At 29.8% G+C, this 23,196-nt stretch overlaps 1 protein-coding gene across 1 annotated transcript in view; it reads right to left on the bottom strand.

The window, feature by feature from the left end:
- Positions 1 to 23,196, bottom strand: part of LOC132942367 (myb-like protein O) — a 226,106-nt gene that overhangs the window by 137,989 nt on the left and 64,921 nt on the right. The window lies entirely within an intron of this gene.

The raw sequence follows: 23,196 nt of genomic DNA, 5'->3' as shown, positions 1-23,196 counted from the left end.
ACGTGTTTACGATCGTACCACCCTTACAGTCCAATAAACTCAGTTGTCGAAGCCTTAATCCAAAAAAAAAAAAAAAAATAAACTCGAATAGAATGTATTAAATTAGTTTTAACACCAAACAATTACCAAACACTAACCAAGAAAACCAATGTATTTATTCATAATATGTAACAATAATATTAAATGTTTTTTGAAGCAAATTACTAAAATTGTTAAAGCTGTATCAAGAAAAAAAAGTTAATATAAATTCAAATTTAAACAAAAGTTTTATTTTTATTATTATCATTATTTATTGAGTACCTACCCCGTCGTATATATCACACTGATTTGTCACATGGTTGTTATAATGTTAGCATCGTCTCAAAAAAGTTAGTTATTTCTTCCTATGAATAATTTAATGCACTGAGAAACAAATGTTAGTAAATGTTTACTTCATTATAATATAACAATTTAATATTTGAAGTCTATTTTATTAACATATTTTTTAAGTAGTTTCAAAACAATCTACTATTAGATGAACAAGTGGTCCTTAAATGTAAGCGAAATTCCAAAACTCCGTTACAAATAACGGATTTAGGAAAAATGAAATGAAATATTCAAAAATTACTTACATATACATATACCTACTTGAAAATATGATTTGTATCATGCAAAACAATATAATAATTATATTTGATATAATTTTGAAAATCACAAATATTATATAGGTAGTTAATGATTAATTAAATATAATGTCGTGATTTATTTTGTTTAATGTTTTTGCTTTAAAGTATTAAATATACAAAATGTATTATAATAAAATATAATATATTATGTATGTTACTCTTGGCATACACTTTTTAATTATACGTATCCATGATTCATCTCGTTGTGTTTATATGGACACGCAAATGCCTTGTCGTGATGAACCTTTGCAGCTTCATCGTTTACGAAAACGATTTATTTAGTAAGTGCTTTTATGAGCACCGTTTGTAGTTTACCATATTTATAATACATCCATCGCTTTTAGAAAATGTTTGATTTTTTCCATTTTACGAATTCAAGGGCACTGTAAAAACGCATTAGTCGTCATTTGAGACATAATGGCCTAGCTATGATGGTGTAGCTTTTTGATGAAATTGATTACATTTTCAGTTCCTCAAAAGCATTGTCGTCTTCGGTTTTTTTTTATTATTATTATAGTGGCACATAAAATACTTAATACGATAGGGTGTACCATATAATGCCGGTTCACTGAAAATATAACTCTATCGATTTTTGAAAGGTTTTCCCAATGAAATCGTGTTGTTAATATCATAATATGTAACATTTTTTTATATCTATCTCAACAAAGAGAAAAATTATATTCAAAACAACTGCATGTTTAAAATAAAAAAAGAATACGATATAAAACAAATGGTGTATTTCAAATTATTTTGATAAAACAAAAAAAATGAAGAAGAATCACAATAATAATAATAAAAATGTGAATAAAAAAGCGTTTTGAAAATCATTTTCTCGTCATTCAAAATTGTGTATTTTTATTGGATTAAAATGATGCAATGAAAACAGATGAGTAATAATATAAAGTATTCTGACCTCATGTTTTTGGAAAGCTTGCCATAAAAATATTATAAAAATATGAAATATATAAAAACCAATCATATTTCAATGTTTTTGTGAAGCCCTCTCATTTGGTATTTTCATTCCATACAAATATAAATGTAAATATACCTATTACGTAAAAACAGTGTTCGTATTATATCTGTATAATATAATATGAAATAAAAAATTCATTAATAAAACCCGAAATAATTTGTGTAAAAATTGTTGTAGACAATATTAAGTAAAAATGTATACCGATAAATAATAATACATAATACCGTCAAGAATAAAATATAGAATCGCATTCCAGACAAGCGTCTCAAAAATGTGTTTGCAATTGTGAGTTTCTCATTTTTTATCCTGAAGCACGTTTTTTTACATAAAAAAACCTATTTAAAAAATATTTTAATGTTGTATAGTACTTACATATAATAGACTATTGCATTTTATTCGGTCGGTATGATGTATTGTGTTTCTCGTGTTTAGAACATTGCAATTACTAAAAAACTCAGAATTGTTTGTATTTTTACAAAATTGTTTTTATTTAATAATAAAAATACCTTGTTACGAGTTCTAGGAAATTTAATAACTCATTCATAATATTGTGTTTCATTACTTTGTCAGAATTAATACGAAAGTCTGGGACATTGTTTCACTACACAAAGCAATAAAATCTATCAGACATAATTATTGTTTTTCGAATTAATAAGAAAACTTTAAATTGGGTTATACTTTTATTATACATAGACAGTAGTTATACTGTGATACCATTTTAATACATTTTTCGTTTGAGTATCAATAATTTTCAGATGATATTAAATGCAGACATATTTCGATGTACCTAAATATTAATACTGTCTTATATTTCCATGCATTTGCATTAATAATAATTTCAATGTTTAATATCAATCAAATAATTTTCATTGGCACCACGATCATTTGCAAGAATTAATTTGTTCCCGTAGTGTTTTACCGTTTCGGCAATTTCGTTAGGATCTGACGAAATATAATACCTATCGAATACTCAATGAAACGATATTCGTATAACGACACGAGCTTTAGGATTTTCGATACTCCGCGGACAGTATTATAATAAATCGCTTACGGGAAAATAACATTTCGCAATTGATCCTATTTCGTGTGTGTATCGGCTACAAAACCAACGTAACACGAGTAATACGTACGATTTGATTATCATTCATTCTTAAGCTATTTCGGTAAATAACGAACGGTCTAAGTGCAGACGACGATCGGTACATTTTAATACGCCGGGCGTCGTACGTCCGAAGTCGTCTTTCGCATCCATTCAAATTTGTTGTATTTGTTTGTTTGTTTTTTTTTTCTTTTTTTCTTTTTCTGTTTGTGACAAATCATCTCGCCGAAGTGGCGCAATGCAAATAGTACGACTTCACGGCGAGGAGAGGATATTGGACGAAATTCACTTTGCGAAGTTCGGCGTGTGAAATGTATAGTCCTACGAGCACGTGACAACGATTTGGATAAGAGCACAGAGCGCCCGGAGCCGACGAATAAATTAAGATCGTATTGTTCGATGAAGAGACATTCGGAATGGATCACACGTGGACGTCCCCTCGTCCTTACGAGTTTCGAGCGATTCGCGTGGAATAAATAATAAATGTGCCGACGCGCTTAGACGAGATATGCGAATACGTACAAATCAAACTACGAGATTACGAAAATTTCGTAATTTTCAAGTATGGTTACTTATAATATCAACGCGACGGTTGGTCTTGTATGAAACTAAATGTTAACATTTCATTATAATATATTGTACGTCTGCAGCTCTGCTCAGTAAAAATTAACGCGATTAATACTCAGTATTAATTAACGCGGAATATAATATGGTTGTATTGTTATTATAAAGTATAGTGACGTTCGTTTAATGATAATGAAATATTTTCAAGCAGTTATAATATTTTATTGAAAAAAAGATTTTTTTTTTTTTTGTTAATTAAAATAAGAGTACAATCACAATTGATCAGTTAAATCCTGCAAACGTAACTTCGAAATTGAAAATGTTTTATTAACATAATACCTACTACCATAATAGTTTATTCTTTGAAAATGTTTTGTGATTTAGTTAAAGTTAAAGTTGCTCTTCGTGATATGCATGTACATAGTATACTATGTATATACTATGAATGTTCTGTACATAATATTATCAACACAATTTATAAGCGCAATATAGTAAGCAAAGTTTTATTCACAAGGCAGAAACTTTTCACTTTATTAGTTTTAATATTGCTATTGAAAAAAACCTACACATCGCTTTGAATACAAAATTCTCCGTTAACGCATTGTTTCATATTGGCTCCATTCCCAAATTATTGATTGTTATATTATAACAACAATATTAAAATTTATATTTAAAGGTCTCCTTTCTTTGGGTTCACAATGACGTTTAATAAATATTAGCTGTGTTTGTTTTGAGTAATAATTATTATTGACAATAATTTAATGGTGTGTCACATCAAAATATATTGTTGCTTGAATAAAATGTTGTAAAAGTTTGACAATAACTCGTAAACTGTGGAGATTTTATACTTATTAGGCCATATCTAATTTATTCAACAATACCAATATGTATATTAAACACACACACACACACACACACACATCTACAAATAAAACATATTATATTGTTATAACACTTTAATACGCAATCATAAGCAGTTTTTCATCCGTAGAATGTTCAATATTTTGAAGATCCTATTTATTAAATTTACGGAATAAACCTTCAGCGTGATTAAAAATTTAAAAAAAAAAACAGTAAACTGATATTCAATTTTGTTTTTGCAAACATGTATGATAATAGGTAAAGTATAATATCGTGTACACATATTATAGTATAATAATAATATTATCGTAATAAGTATATACCACGCTTCTTGGAAACTAGGTCGGAAACAGCAAGCTGTACGAAATATTTTCGACGTTATATCCTCTCCATAATTCGCAAAATGTACGTTTGTTTGCTTTCGTTAACACATCCACCGATCGTGTTATAATACATATATATATAATATTACACCTGTGTACAGTGTACATGTATACAGAAACGGAGGTGGTCGTGTTATTTTCCAGTCTCTGTGTGTGCCTGACCGACTGTGTACCATCATAATAATATCCAATTTGCACGATATAGTTACGCCGTTCTTCGCAGAGGCCGTCACGACGAACCGATTTTGTCATGTTATATACGCGTGTAGTAGGTACCTTTACCCAGTGATATGTGTATATTATAATAAAAATAATAATAATACGGAACGCAGTGGACTGGAAATAATGTCTACACGTGTGCCCACGCTTGTACTTTTTACGTTACATGTTTTATATTATTATTATAATGATTATAAGTTCGACGAGTGTGTATTATACACACTTCGGTGAAACGCCGATGGATAAAATAATAATTATGCGCCACCACCTGTGACGCCGGTGGTGAAATAATAAATAATAATAAAAAAAACAAATTTTTTTTTAGAATAACATAATGATGGTGTTATACGGGTATAGCCGTTGTAAGTTGTCACATAGAGGTTTTATTTATTTTTTATCGTCCTTCAATAGTATTTCGACGCGGGCAAAGGATTAAATCATATATTATGCAATATGCACACATGTGTAGGTACCTATTGGTTCTGATTTACGAGATGAGCGAGTGTGGCTCCGCGATAATTTGTGACAGTTTCAGCGGTGGTAACTATTTATCCTTTTTATAACGAATTCAAAATACTTTACATACTATCGTTCCAAGGGTAGGATTAGTTTTTGTTTTTTTTCAATTTCGTATATATTTTTTTTAATACTCAAATACTATACGTCGGATTTCCTCCAGTGTTAAGCATTCAAATAAATAAAATTGAATGAAAATTATTAAAAAAAATCACAAAATGTAAAACACGCCAAGTATATATTTTGAATATTTCAGCTCTTGATTTCCAAAACATTGATGAACTATTCAGTTTAAATCCAATGGAAATTACCATTTTAACATTAAATTACTTGACTTTAATAAGCGTCTTAGAATTATACGGACGATTTATAATAATTCTGGTTGTTTTTCACAAACACAATATGTAGTACTAAAAACAACCCTCGAAATTTTGATTTTTATCAATTTTGCGATTTATCATTACCTTTATATTTCAAATAATTGTAGTATAACACTGCAGTCTTGGATGTAATTGAAGAAAGTAATATAAACCATTGATCAATACTTTCCAGTATCTGTACACAGTACATAAATTGTTTCATTTTTTTTTTTCATTAGAAATTATTCAAATCCAAGTTCAGTTTTTGAGTAAAACAATTTTTCAAAAAAATCATCATCATAAATCATACATGAACACCAAATTCGAAAAGATATCATATGCGATTAGAATTGAAAAAATAAAACAAAACATTATTGTATAATATTTTGATCTGATGACGTATGGCGTGGTACCATTAGGGGGTTCTGATGGCTTTAATTTCATTCGAATGGAATACCTTGATGGTGATTTTCAAAAATAATATTTTAGTAGAAGGTACTTTGACCCTTATAATGTATGCGCCATTTCATTGAACTGTTGTGACATTTATAATATATCAGAGAGGAATATAGGAGCATTGATGATAGTGGAATCTGTGGCCACATTGTTAATACATAAAAAATGGTATGTAATTCAAAAATATATAATATGTATATCTAATAATAATAATAGATATTAAATCATTTCCAGCATTCACGAAGCTATATCTAAACATTCAACAAAATATGCTTATTGTATTAATTAAAATAATTTAAGTTAAATTCAATACAAAATCAAAACAGTTTTGATAATAATTGTTAGTAATTATTAGTATTTATAGGTATATAAATTAAAATAAAAGTGAATCTGTAAGTTGAGAAAAAAATTATTTTTTGTATAGCAGACATTTTAATGCTTATAATTATCATAAGTATGAAATATTGTCAAAAACCTTAATTTACTGTGTTCTGAGATTATAAATGCTTATACTGCATAATAATTTTACATAAATAGTTTTACAATAATAGTTATACACGATTTTTTGACTTAAACCTTATAAATTAATATTTATTTTTATCAATTTATAATAATATATAATAAATTACATATACCAATACCTACATATATTATTTTTTTATGCGTATTATTGGTATTTAAATGCATAAAATAAACATAGAATTTTATTTACGGGGGGTGTCTAGTTGACAAGCGATGGTTAGTTTTATTGATCCGAGCATAAAATATAAATCACGATTTTGTTTAATTTTTAAATCATAATGTTATTCGAACCACGTCCGTAGCAGGCCGTGCAGCTAAAATAACACGATGCAAACCTTAGCGCCACTCGCTGTTTTGAATAAGTTCCAATTATTTATTTCGATTCGATGTCCGAACGAAAACGAAGAATTATTGGTTTACCATTTACGTGACTTATCGTGGATGGAACGAATAATTACAAACGTGTAATTTCGATGTTGATTTGAATAACCTAACGAACTGGTGAAATTATTTGAATTTACTATAGCTATGAGTTATGAGTAAATCCATCATAATTTCACCACATAGGCGAAAAGAAAAATGTACAAAAAAAAACAAATTTATTTATTTAAAAACTAAAATAAGCATTCATCTTTCGCGACTAATAAATTCTGCGGTCGATAAAAAAATCGAATAAAAATGTACATAAGTTTCATATTGTTTTAACTTTTCTATAATACATAGACCGTCAACAAAGAACGGAATAATATCCCAGTAACTATTTAGTAATATAATATAGGTAATCGCCCAACAATAAATGTATTTTACCTGTATAATATTACACTGAGAAATTTGAAATGTACCGTTATGGATAACAAAGAAGTATTCATCGATAGTTACCTTACTATGTACCATATTTCTAACTTCTACAATACCTTCTGCGAAACGCTCACAAATACTGTGGGTTCGTAGACAACTAAGTTTAATGTGTATTAATTTCTGGAGACTTGGTTTTAAAAAATATGTAGGACATTTTCATTAGTATATTATGACGAAGAGTCCTTGCAGTACGTGACTAAACTATTACCATAACAAATAATGACGATAAACGAAACCAATTATTATTTATATTAAATCGATTGTATTCATTTTTTTTTTATATAAAATATGGATCTATCACATTACGATGATACATTGTACTTTCATTGATATTCCGAAAATATGTTGTTTATATACTAATATGTTCATTGACTCATTTGTATCACCACCACATTATTTCATAACGCATTGTAATTTTACAATTGAAAATAACGAGGATACTTTTCATTGGCCACCGCATGTAGTACATAATAAAGAGATTGATTTTTGCGGTATATTTAAAAAAATGAGTTAATAACGTTTCATTGATTGTGGTTAGCGCATGGAAATTAATAACGTGGACTAGGTTTTAATTTTTATTTCATGTTTCTAAACCATTGTAGTTTAACGGTGAAAATGAATGAAAACTGCGTCAGGAAAAACAAACCGGATAGTTATTACTTGTCATCGAAATATTTTCAGAGATACTAATACTATACAATAGAGTTACCATCCGATTAGGTATTTAACCGTTTAATTAAATTGGTATTTGTTAAATTTAATTGTATTATATCGTGTATTATTTTCTGTCCGACAGTCGGACCTATTCGGTTTTAATCGTATTCAATTCATGTCATATATCGGCATTACAGTTGTTATCATTATTCAAACTAAAAACCCAGAAATTAATTATTACACACGTAATTTGATTATAGTATACGAATTCGATTTTACGCATAATATTCTTGTGTAATATTTTGTACCTACGTACACGATATTGTAATGAACTAAGAGCAAACTATCAACTCCGTTTTATTGGAATACAAATCAACAGTTGTAGGTTCAACGAATAACTATTTTAATCTAATAAAAGTATCATTAACATTGAGGACTTCTCAATTTAAAACTCAACGATATTATATTTGAATAATTAAGGGATTCAAGATGAGTCACATGTGCAATTCGATTGTTTGTTTTTAAATAAATACATATAACAAGACTGTTGGTATTTTACTATTTTATGTTTTTCTTATATATTAATATGTATTTAGTAAAATTGTAGAAATATACTAAAAAGAAATGTGGCATTTAAAATATAAATGAAATTTGAAATTGTAAAAAATGTTTGTACATTAGTCTTTGATAGACGGCAGTACCTATGTGTTATTTTTTTTTTCTTCTAGATAAGTGTGAATCAAAACCATTATACAGTGGTTTAGTTAATTTTTTACTACGAACATCACGGAGGGGCAATGACGTGCGTATTGTGTATATAAATTTACTAAGTATATATATATATATATATATTTGACTGTTTTGTTTTGTTTTTATAAACCTTTTCTGCGCTGCAATAACAAATCCCTAAAACGTTTATTCCACGGCGCGGCACCGGAGGACAGATCGCATGGAAATAAATCTGTACTATACGCCGCAAATGGGTCCACCGAGAGGATGAGTCGCATCTCTCCCGACCTCTCGTTAAAAAAAAAAATAATAATAATAATAATAAAACAAAAACCTTCCGTCCGTTGGCCACGTACCGTCCGTCCAAGTCGAATGGACCCGACCAGAAAAAAAAGGAACGCATACGCACTTACACGCACGCATTACATGTGTGTCAGTAAAGGAACTACGTGGTGGCGATCATGGGGACATAGTTCTTAACGAGGCATTCGGACCTTCGTAATTGGATTAAACGACGTTGTGTCACTATATATGTACGTCAACGATTGTAATTATTATTAAACGGACCGAAAGTGCACGGTACACGATAACGAACACACTCTCTCTCTCTCTCTCTCTCTCTCACACACACACACACACACACATTATATAATTAACGCAAACAACTTATTACATAATTTTTTCTTTATAGTTTAACACCACCCGCAGTTACACGATTTAGTTTTATACGGATAACCTCACTCGGTTTGAGAGACATGCGATTTACAATAGTCCCACACAATATTATCGAAATCGTTTACAAAATATACATTATAATAGTATTGTGTCTGTAAATACATTGTCGTCGTGTTAGTTTTTTTCGTCGTTTTTATTTCATTTTTTTTTAATCCACCATTACGGTATTATGATGCTTTTAAAACTTTATAAAAAAGTACTGATTTTTAGGAGTTTGAAATATTTCGGGACAGATAGAAAACACTGTCAGATTTAAAATTTAGCAGCGAGGGTAGAATCGTGTTACGTGACCAACAGTAGTAAATGGTTTATTCTAAACTGAAATACTTCCAATATGTTCCATAATTTATCGAAATAAAAAATTATAATTTACTTATTTATTTTATCAATTAAGACCATTGTTCAGCTTTGTTATATAAATAACAATATATATATATGTTTTTATTTATGTAACAAAGCTGAACAATGGTCTTACAAATAGTAGGAACAACATTATAGATAAACAAACGTGAGTGCAATTGATTATCACAATGTATGTATAAAGATCTTATAAAAATATGCATAATATTAAAATAGTCATGTTATTAGCAACACATTAGGAATCAATATTATTTTCTAGTTTTCATAAATGTTTATAAACTAATCTAATTGGATTTGAACCACAAAAACACTAACTTTAATGTTACGAAATATGAAATTACTGCTGAATGGGAAATATTTCCTATTTGTAAACATTTTTGGTATTATTTCGAATGTTCTCTCGTGGTTTCTATTATAACAAAGTTTCAACGGTTAGCAATCTTTCTCTAACACAGTGTCATTTAATTTAATCAGTAATTACATTAAAGTTATACGTTAGAAACAAAACTACCTTTCGTGAGGTTTTAAACGAATTGCGAAGAGTAGTTAATTCTTGGAAAGTTTTCAACCTTAATTGATCTAGTCACCAAAGAACATAACTTGGTCAAAATTTGGTAATAGACTTCTGGATACGACAACTATAAATTACGATGTGTATGGTAAGTCGGGTATATTTATTTATTACGTATAAAATATTATAAATCTATATTAACTTTAAATGTAAGCATGATAATGTTATATACCTATAGTATGTTATAAATAATAGAAACTTATTATTTCGTTATGTACTTAACAATAGAATGTTAATTTTTGTGTTAATATTATTCTGCCAGTAATTATGACTAGAAATTAGAAAGCGAGCCAAAATAATGATGTTTATGATTTATACATTTATGTTGTACTGTACAAATATAATAGTAATAGGTATTGCATGTTTCCAACGTTTATAATATAAAACGCAACCAATCAAAACCGTTGGATTGCCACTTGAAATCGATATAAAAGATGTACGTGGTTGTTGTAAATGACTGCCAAAAACGATTCAAGATTATTATAGTTATTGCCATTTGAAATATATATATATATAAATATATTTTCGGTGAGTTTTTTCAATCTTCTGGCGTTTGTGCAGATTTGTTTTTAGCCGATTACCGTTATAATTGTTAGTGTTGGTCGGCGTTAAGAGGAATTTAAATTACATCGACTATCAAAATATGTTTGGAATTCATCCAACTGTATACACTATATAGGTATATAATAGCTTTGCGATGGGCTGTTAAACATCATCGGCAAAATTAAATTTAGATCCATTCAATTAGAAATGTACGTTATTATATTTTTATTTTTGATTAAATAAACTCAATCCACAGTGGATAATTTATAAAACTATTTTCGAGCACTTCAAATTGGCACAATGTAAACTGTTTCTTAACCGATATTGAACATAATTGGACTCTTAATGAACTCCGATTAAAAAAACCAATTGGATTACGTGTGAATAAATTAAATTACAATTTATTTTACGTTCAAAATTATATTTATCTCCTTCGCACCCCTAATATTTTTTTACCCTCAACTCGTAAATGCAATATTTATATTAATCAAAATGTCTTACTGCTTGCCCCTCTTCGAAAAATACTCTATTTAAAATTGTATGCTTCATTAAACTCAGTATTTGTGTTCCTGTTCTATTCAAATGATGTGTATTTAACTCGATAAAAAGAATTTTCGTTATATACGTATCAGCGTTTATTTGAATAGGAGTTGAGCGTTTTTTTATCGAGAAATTTGACATTTTAAAATATATGATATTTTTACGTAGGTAAAATATAATCCTTGAAATGTAAAATAACATAAAATATATATAATGTATATTATGTATATTGTATACATATAATGTGTTATTATATAATCTAAAAATAAAAATAATGTTCAATTACCTAATTTTTTTATATTTCGGTAATTTCAGATGTCTAGAACAAAACGTTTTTTCTCTGTTAATATTCTCAATGCTACGATGAAACGGGTTTTTTCTAGGTTTAAAATATAATAATATACAATTTTTATAATATTCTGTTGTTCGTTTGAAGACGATTTCTCAATATTATTTCTAGAAATGTGTCTTGGAATAAATTCTGAAAGCATATATTTACCGGCCAGGCCTGCTGAATCATACTATACACGTGTTCTTCCGTTTATAAAGGCGAATCGTTTGAAAATGTTACTAGTTTTTTTTTTACGTAAATGTCTAATGTTATAGTATATGTCTTGTACCCGTATGGATGGAGTTCAATAAACAATTTCATCAAAGACATGCGTAGTAAAACAATAGTTTATAATTGACCGGGTCTATAATGCACACTTTCGCGTTTACTCTGCACCCTTATGCTGACACAAAAAGCCGGAAAACTATCGTACGAAATACGATCTTCGACCTTACGGTAATTGACTGAAACGCACTATCCGTAGTCCTACTCTGCGGTGGGGGTAGTTGCGGATGAATAAAGATACGTCGTGATATATTCTCGTGTAATAAACGCGACGGCGAAAAATCGTTAAAACTCCAAAACGGAACTGATGGCGGCGTTTCCGTTGTCGGCTGTCAGCACGGGGTAATACAGGGTGAAGAATGTGACCGGAGTAGAGTTTCTACGCTCTGTACAATAATGACGGATCAATCTGGCCGTCAGAATGGTAGTCTGTAGTTGTAAAGTCGTAACTGGTTATGACGAGTCGGCGACAGCGTAAGAAAAGTCGAACCCCCCCCTGACCCTCTTAAATCCCGACGATAATTACGAAAGTATTGAATCGTGTACAACGATATTATGTTGTATATTATCATGACCGTTCACCGGTGCCGGTGACGCTGTGGCAAATGACAGAGAAAGTTACATTTTTTCCCTCAAAGAACGGCGTGCACGTTTTGGACTCTGGGTGATGATTAAAAGAGAAAAACCTCCGCGGCTATATTAAACGAGAAGACGTCGGGCTCATAGTCCACAAGAGAGCATAACATTGGGCAATAGGAATGCAGTGGAACGGGCCGAAGAGTCTCCCGAAAAAGCCTCATTAGTCACCGCCACCGCCCCACCACCATACACCCGTATCTTATAGACGTTTATTATATAAACCGTTCCATTGTTTTTCAAACCGATGAAATATCGGCAACAGCTGCGATCTTTTCCGCGCGTGAACACGTTTTAATTGCCACTCGTCGTCCGACTACTCCACGAATTTCAGTTATGGGTCGGCGGGGGGGTGCATTCGATTCTTACGTTTTCCAACAACAAAACAATTCCAATACTTACGTAGAGAGAGATGGAGACACACACACACACATATGCGTGTTTACATACGCATGAAACTTCAATTAAAAACGAGGATCCTGCGCTCGGTTTCAAACGACCAAATGATTACGTGGATAAAAAACATATCACAGCAAATATTTTGTTTTTACAAATAGCCAATATTGCACTCTAAAATAATAATAAATTCATGAGTGGAAAATTTTGAGTAGGTGTAGCGACAAAATACATACCTCGGTACTAATATTATCAAAAATGTATAGTTAATGAATGATCGTCGTGATTAATTGTTGTTGAGAGGTACGTTTTCTGTTTTCGAACAATATATGATTGAACTACAAACAAATTCAAATTCCCTTTAAAACGCTAACTTGCAAAATTCCTCTGATTTCAAATTAATAAATAAGTTCCTTTGCCAAATGGCCAAATGTTTTAAATGTAAATACATTTTATGATCGGAAAAACTGGAAATAATATAAAGTATTAAAATCTGTGTCTGTGTAGTTCAAACTTTAAATTAGGATGAAAAAAGTATTTTAAAATAAATAATAGTTACATGAAAGGTTGAATATTAAATTTGTATTTATTATGAGAGTAAATTAGAATGGGGTGCCGTTAAAATAATGGAATCTAATCAAAACTGTATATATTGCATTACAGTTTGTAAAAAATGAAAATTATTATTGTATTTGAATTTTAAACAAGCAATCTAAAATATTACAAATGAGGTAAATCAAATACAAATTGAGATGTGGAAAAATGATTTTCCTGAAAAAGTTCATATTTTTATTAATGAAGGAGTATAGAAGTTATAAATTATTATATTATTATGCATATAATTACTTTAAATACTTAAATGGAATATTGTTTATAGTGTAACGATGACAGAATACGTTTAATTCAATTTAATTTAAATTAAATATTAATATTTATCGTGTTATTTAATACATTTAATTTGAATAATTTTATAAATATAACAATTGGTAATTATGATTAATTTATTTAAAATTAAAGAAATATTAAGTATTTCTATGCTGTGATCAGATTATTATATTTTTAGATTGTTTTTAATATGCTTCATATAATGTCCAATAACATTACCTATTTTGTATTTAGCTTCAAGTTAAGTACAAACTAAATTAAGTAGCGATAAAAAATATTATTTAAAAACTAGGTTAAGAAAACTATTATCCAACAAGTAAAACTCAAAACAAATTCACTAAGCTAAGTAACAACATACAAATAAATTTTCGTCAAAACTAGGTTAAAATAACATTTAAGTAATAACGTAAAAATTATTTTAATTTTATCAGTAGTGAATAAAAAATATTTTAGCAATGGTAAAAACTAGGTTAGTTTTGATAATATAAAGAATATGTTATGACTGAATAATGTGTGGCGATCGTATGGACACAATCACTATCGAACTCTGTTTTTTTTAATAAAGTGCTTAGAATATTATTTGTTCGTTTATTTCATGTACCTACGTCTGAATTTATCGGCGTGTACGACGCTATTTGTCTGTATTTTATAATATAATTTATAATGCATTCGATTAAATATTTAAATTATAATATATGTGTTTTTACCAGTATTTAGTCAGAAACTATATCAAATAAATTGTGCGTATTTTAAAGGTAAGCATAGGTAGTCTATACACTTTCAAGTTTTGAATTTCGAAGAATGTGTCCATAGGTTATTATGAATATCGTATTGGTTTTAAATATCTAAATAAATTTCGCGTAGTTTTGTACTGAACCGGCAATTATTAAAATTATTTTATTCTATAAATATTATAATCTATATATGGTTTTAAAACGATATTCCGTAATATTTTATTCAGTCCGATTTCCCAAACCCACGGGTGCCAATAGTGTTATATTTAAATAACATAAATTGCATTCATTGTATAAATAGTGATTGTTCCACTATGCCCTCCCGTCGTCTCCACCAATGGATTTCCACGTCTAAATCCAACATAATCATCCCCGATCTGTTTTAAAATATTAATCTACATCGTTTCGCGTACGTTATACGATTTTTTTTTTTGATATTCCTTGAACTAATCCCGAATACTTCGTCCGAGTATTAAAATTGGCGGATATCTTCTTTTAGCGAACGATACCTACGATCATCGTCGACAAAATGTCTGACGTGTACCTGTCGACGTGCACCGTAGCCGGTCGAGACATAAAGCCGCCGAGACCTGCCGTGCACATGTACACGGTTGGAAAATATTTTCGCACGACCGGATGGCGTCGATAAACGTCTAGCGAATGTGGTTCGACGGAATGTGAGCGTGAAAATCAACAGAGAGAAATGTTCGAGTATTAAATATATTTAAGCCTCCGGTGCGAGCGTCAACGGTGGTATCGTTATTATTTCCGGATCATTCCGCTCCGCGACAAATTTAATAACGTCTCGTCATGTAAGGGCCGTGTGACCGGTGCCCCTAAGCATCACTTCCGGCGCAAATTCTCCAACGTATCCACTCCTATAGGCGCCATTGTATGTGTTGTATTATAGTGTAGTATCAATGCCCGACACACACACGGCGGCGCTGAACGCGATCCGTCCCGGTAAGTTTACGAGTTTCCACCGTGGTGCGGTATTATCTGCACGTACATCTGAACCTATAATGCCCGGCCATAATTTAATCCAAGGACGATGTTTTTTAATAATAGTAATAATTTTTCGGAAGCAATAGAACTCGAACCCAACACCATAATAACATAATAGAGATTGCTTTTTAAGATCAATAGTTCACGTTTAGAGGAATGGCTTGGGTGGGCACCGAATGAGAGTTTTACAGCTCCTCCAGAAATTAAGACAATCTACAACCTACATTACAATAATCGCAAAGCCCGCTCATCTAAATAATATAAAAACCGTACATCTTACGAGTTTGTTTCTACTGTTATTAAAAATATTGAGCGATCCGTCGGATCCATTTGATTAGTATGAAAACTATTTTTCTGTCTAAATTACTGAACTGTAGCTATTAATAAATTGGTTTTACTTTATTTTTATACGAAAAAACTGGCATCGGATCTGGTTATTTCAAAACAAACGATCGTAAAGAAATAACATTTTCCCAAGATCTTTGTGCAAGTAGTTTACGTTGACGCGAAAAAAATTTACTCCGAGCACTCTTTTACGGTAAGAATTTGCATTTCTATAGATAACGCTCAGCGCAGAGAATCTGTTTCTACTCAAATGCCACTCGATGCTCGATGCAGGAAAACATAATTTTCAAATAAAAATTATTCATCGGCGTGTTTTGGATTTCATTTGGATTTTTTTTTGTCCGATCGTTTCTTCGACGTCTTTGCAATAATACTTCGATAGAATAGAGCATGTTTGGGAATGCTAATTTGTACATACAACAAGCACATATTTTCCCTTCGAATATAGTTTCGTTTGTGTTAGGTATGTGCATATTTATCATTCATGTTGACTAGTTGTCATGTCAGTCGAATATGACGGAAGTGCCACTCAATACCAATTTGAATTCATATTCGTTGAGTAGGGTTTAGGACTTTTTGTTTGTGCATGTTTTTTTCCGTAATTATTGTAGAATATTCTAGGTAAAATATAAATTGGTTCTGCGAAATTGTGAAATTAAATACAATGTTTTACTCGGTATACTTCGTAATATTTAAAAAAAATACATATAGGTACCAAAAATGTGACCATTTTTTTTAATTTAAAATAATTATTTATATCACATATTATAATGAGTGCATGTTTTTACACTCATGAAATCGTCGACTCCATTTCCACCGCTATAAAATAATATTTATAAATATATAATTTTTTTTTTATAAACACGTATTTTTATTTCCATTACATGACTAATAAAAAAAAATACTTTAATGTACGCATTATATTATTTAGCAGTGTTTTTACAATTAAAATTCACAACTTAGTGATTCAAACTCTCAATAATATTTAAAATTTAAATGTGTATTAAAAATCGTAAGCTAAAACGAAAAACACGTTGAGTTAAAAAAAAACCAAACTTCAACAAAAAGTATCTAAATAAGATTAGTGCATTACTGTGTATTTTTAAAAATTATTTTTATAAAGACATTATATTTCTTTTAATCTTAAACTATTGTTTACTTTGGCTATTAGCATTAGCTTAATTATTACAAAAAGCTTATTGAATTATACAGTATATTTTAATAATATACGTAAAATATACATTTTATATAATTTTGTACAGAGGAAGAAAACACGTATATAATGTGTTAAGTGATGGACTAGTTGTTAAATAATACCAAAAATAAGTATTTATTGATGCTAAAAACTACAAAAATAACTTGTTTTGTTGTATAAACTTTATGTAAAACCTTTGAATTGTAATAATGAAAAAATAAATCAATGGCTTTCTGGGCCATTTTTTTTTATTTTTAATTCTTGACAAATCTTATATAAATTGTATACTATTATATAATGTAGTCTTTCAATGATTCGTACGTTTGATAAATTTTCATGTATTTTTTGGTTATAATAATTTCAATAAATTATCATGATTTAAATCACAATATTCTAAATACAAAATCTTAATAAAGTATAAAACAAAGTCCCGTTGTCGTTCTGTATGCTTAGATCTTTAAAACTACGCAACGAATTTTGATGCGGTTTTTTTTCAATTGATAGAGTGATTCAAGAGAAAGGTTTAGATTTACAATTTGACCAGGTAGGTCCGACCCAAGGAGGTGCTCAAACAGGAATTTTGAAATTTACGATGACATTTTTTGTTCATAAATGGTTGTTATTGGTTATTTATTATTTATTATTTTATTGGTTGCCATTGGTTATCGGGCAGATCAGGTACAAGCATGTATCAAATCAAATTTTCAGACATTGCCTACATAAGTGGTTGCGTCGCACTTATAGCCGCTCATTGGCGTGTCGTTGCCTACTTGATATGCTGTCGCATATTGTCCGCGATCCGACATAGTCGGATTGCCTACAAGTATGTCGGTCGTCGGGGTTGCACTTGCTGCAACGAGTTACACCCAAAAGGAGTTGAACAGTCAACATTTTTTAAGAGCTGTAATTTTTTACGGGAAACAAAGTGCACGAGATCAGCTAGTATAAATATAAGAACTATTGAATATAAGGCTGAAAGTTTCTAGGAACATAGACTACCTAATATCGAGCTCACTGGGTGATTCTCCAACGGTATACCTACCTACCCGTTGTATGTACAATTATTATGTGCCCCAGGACTTACTCGTCCGGCGGCCGATGTCGCTTGTATCCACATGACAATGTACCTAATATACCCTTTTGAAACGGGCTCGTCGAGTCTAGAAAGCAAAAGGACCCATGATAATGGTTCATTCTTTATGTACTCAGCGGCCAACTGCGTTTGGCGAACACCGCAGTGGACGACAGGGGGCCTTTTAGTAAGCAATATAAACATTGAAACGGTTTAATATTATGCCGGTCCCCGAGTTGATTTCGGAAATTCGGAAAATGTATATTACATGATTTTATAGTAACTATTATATATTTTACTAGGCTTGGAAAGTGATTTTTTGAGCTTCAATGATTTGACGTGTTATATCGATTTTACTATAAATGGACTACAGATATTACATTTATAATAATATGTGCGTATCCGGTGTCGTGGTGACGTGTTGTGATCCGGTACGAAGTCACTCGGATGGTATCTGCAAACCCATTACACACCGATGTTTCGTGCGTATTCGAGCGGTTATTATCTACAAGCAGTCACATGCGCTGTTTCCGGAACACAGGCAGGCGATGATGACATTTTCCAAATGCGGTAGTGTGTACGTATACCGATCGATGGTCAACCATGGTCCAATCTTATATATCAGTGGTTAAACAGTTTCTTTGAAGACACACGTACTATGGACTAAAGTTCGGAGACGATTGAAATGATTGTTTGATTATTTTGTATTTGGCCGTTACCCAGCTTTTGATTACATTTCCCACAACACCAGACAAAGATGGAAATAAAAGTTACCTAAATAGGAAAATATCCAAATATAACAGACTCACTTTTTACAATGGTTAAAAATCATAAACTGTAATATAATAAAATAAAATTATTCATGGATTTATGTTTGAACTGTCTAAGTGCATTAATACATCTCTGCAAAAATAAATATATTTAAATTAATACTATATTACACTAAAAACTAACGTACAATTTTCATTATGCGATAATATTAATTATGTTTAAAAATATAATAACAAGGTTTTTTTAAATAAAATGTATGCAACAATAAACTTTTTAATTAAGTAAAAAGAAGTCCTAAAAAATTGACTTTTTAAAAATACGACGATATAACTATACTTGAATCGATTTCAAAGGACTCCTTGAAACTTTTGGAGCACTCCTTCCGCCCGATAAAGTGTCCATAGAAAAAACATCATTGTAAAACCAATATTGAACCAGCATCATTATTTTAAAACTAATTTGAAACAATGTATTGCGTCTTGCAACGAAGACACAAAATTCCATTTTTTTTAACAATTAATTTATAGAAGGGACATTTAACTATAAATATATATACATTTGATGAGGTAATTTCAATTAAATTAAAATCATTATTATAATTTATTATAATAATATAATATAAAATATTAAGTATCCATTGCTTGTTTAATTGCACCATCGTTATCTATGTTAGTCTAAGGTTTAGCATGCATTTGATTTTTATTTATAGTAAGATATTATGACAGAATAAATCTCATCAAGTTTTAGATATTGTTTTAAATAAATATCAAATATTCATCGCTTTTTATTGTATATATATAATATATTATGTAATAAATAACAAATTATATTATATTTTAACAAAAAATCATAATAAAAAAACTATAAACAGTTACTTTTTTTGTTTTGTTCTGTAATAATTATAATAATAATAATAATAATAATAATAATAAACCATTTCATTAGTATTGAGGTAAAATAATTATTCTTCTTAGTTACAATAGTAAGGTCGACTCTCTGAGATGACAAATAATAATAAAAACTGTACTTTTCTGGTTATTTTAAAACTGCGAATAGTTATCAAAAGTTTTAATTAGTGTTTTTCTCTTTACGATCCATTTTTTCCCTTCCGCATTTAAAGTACTTTTGCATATAATTAGATGTAATGGGCACCATTATAAACCAAAAACTATAACAAAATACTCGTGGTAACTAGATCATTAACCATTTATAATATATATATATATAATATATATGTTTATTATAGAATAATCTGCACTGGTAAAATAAAAACGTACAAAAAATAAGATAGTCGGTAATGATGTCGATTCCGTAGATAATATATTAGATGGAATTTCATTAGAGAAACCGGAAAATCTCGTTAGCTAGAACTTTGTCAGTGCGGTCCATTACATAGTGTCTAAATTGGGTGTTAAAATATAGGACTGGTCGTATCAAATAAATGGTGAGAATAATATGTTTTACGCTTTCATATCGAATTAAATCAATCTCTATAAATTGCTGAGTTTAAAATATTCGTTAAGGGGATCGGTGGCGGACGGTTTTTAAGGAATTCGAATTAGACAATTTTCAAATTGCACGCATGCAGGTTTCGTAAATTTGTGCGTAGTAAGTGATCATTAGTGTGTGTGACTATGTGAAAAAGAAATAGCGGGCGTTCCCTCGCGCGCATGTACAAGTCACTGCCTTGGTGTTACGCGTGAGAACAATTTACGCTCATCTGTATGTCTTATGTTCCACCCTACCGATTGCCGAAATAATGGGACCATTTTTCAGAAAACTTATCCGAATCCGTTATAATGTCTACTTAAGATCGGCCAGTTCACGTTTTAAGATTTCCGATTTAAATTCCGAATAATCGACGTTTGAAAATTCTGAAATTTCAAAACATTCAAACTAAATTTATAGTTATGGTGAGGGCGGGGGGAGAGAAATTGGAAAAAGTGGACCGATCGATCTCTAGCAGACATAATAACGAATTCAATTCAGTTCTAAAAATTACTATCGCATCACTAGGTCGATCAGTATGATATGGAATAAAAATAATTGGTATGTTTTAGCCGTAATAACTGTCCGCCACCGACCCCCATAAATAATGCAATACAATAATTAGTTGGAATATCCTAGAATTTGTATCAAAATTTAAATTATAAAATTCATCAATTGGTAAATAATTGATTAATATAAAATATCATATTATTTAAAAATTATAATTTTTGATATTTTCCAACATTTAAATGGCAATGACCGCCTAATAATTAATATATTACTATAAATATATTTTACTTCAGCGTTGACCGTACCTTTATTGTAATATTTTATTCATGTTTGTTTTGAATAAATGATAAGTATAATATACATGTCGCAAGCTTATTTTAACCCTAAAATAACGAAAAATTTTTTTAAATGGGTAAATACCAAGAATAACAAATAAATTAATGATCAACATTGATACAGTAGTGGGCAAATACAATACGTCATGTATGGTACTTATTTTGTTGTGTAATTTTAAATGATTTATTAGCACTTTTTAATGTACTTTTATCTATAATAATATTATGAACCTGAAGAGTTGTTTGTTTAAAACGATGCTCAGGAACTACTGTTGAAAAATTATTTTTTTGCTGGATAGTCAATTTATTGAGGAGGGTTATAGGCTATATAACATCACGCTACGACCAATAATAGCGAAGAATCATTGAAAAATCTATACTAATCTATACTTAATATTATAAAGCTGAAGAGTTTGTTTGGTCGAACGCGCTAACTTCAGGAACTATACTGGTTCGAATTTAAAAATTATTTTTGTGCTGTATAGTTCATTTATCGTGGAAGGCTTTATAGATTATATAATAGGAGTGGCCAAAATGAGGCTCTCGAGCTGCATGCGGCTCTTGAATCATTTTAGTTTAAACACTTAATATTTTTTTTGTTTTAATGTAAACATTAAACAAGTTAATGTTAAAATTAAAATTAAAATACAGAGCATGGACGTCGATGAATAAAAGTTGTAATTATGTTATAAAAGTATAAAATATTCTGAGTAGATAATATAACGATTTTGATTTGTAGTTTTATAAACATTTCCGTGGAAATTATATTATATTATTAATATAATATTTAAAAAAAAATATTCCACACCAAGTCAAATAAAATTAAAATATCATTAAAAATCTTTTTTTCCATTTAAAATATAGGCTACGTTAGGTTCACCTAACAACTGCTCTGGTTGTGTTATAACTATTCTATTTTTTTTTATGTTATTAGGTAAGTACATTCGTTTATTTATTTTAAAATATACACACAATTAAATTATTATTATTTAATTAATACATTCACACTTCAATCCTTCACGATTAAAACCGATACATTTTACTTCACGGACGTAATCGAAACAATTGACGAAAATTTGCCCGTCAAAGTGTGAATGCCACGGTCATCAAACCACTAGTGTATGATATTAAATAATGAACAACTCAACAACTATTAACAATATTCCATATTTTGCTGTTATTACAGTCAAATTTTTTTTTTTTATCAAACGACGATCATTGTTTATTTTACCATGCACAATATAACACATGACACATCATCAGCCATTACCTCTGCTCGAGGAAAATGTCTTACGAACCGCTACGTCCACATTACGTCATCCGTTTTTTGAAAGCTTTCCAATCTGTTTAAACGGCAGTTTGAAAGAAAAATAAGATTTATATTGAAATTGACAATTTTACGAGCTCTGGTTAAAACTTTCCGCGCGTTAAAATAAATCTTGTTCGCAATGTTTTTAATTTAGTTTCTGAAAATTGTATTTTGTCTAACCGTTTTACGGCCCCTCGGGTTATATAACATCCGCGTTATAGTATGTTCAGGGAACACAACAGTGACGGCATGTGACCATCGGATGTTTTATGACCTTCAATAGGTTATGCTG

The sequence above is a fragment of the Metopolophium dirhodum genome, chromosome 4, assembly GCF_019925205.1.
Source record: "Metopolophium dirhodum isolate CAU chromosome 4, ASM1992520v1, whole genome shotgun sequence".
Taxonomy (NCBI): Eukaryota; Metazoa; Arthropoda; class Insecta; order Hemiptera; family Aphididae; genus Metopolophium; species Metopolophium dirhodum.
This window is presented reverse-complemented; position numbering and strand designations above follow the sequence as displayed.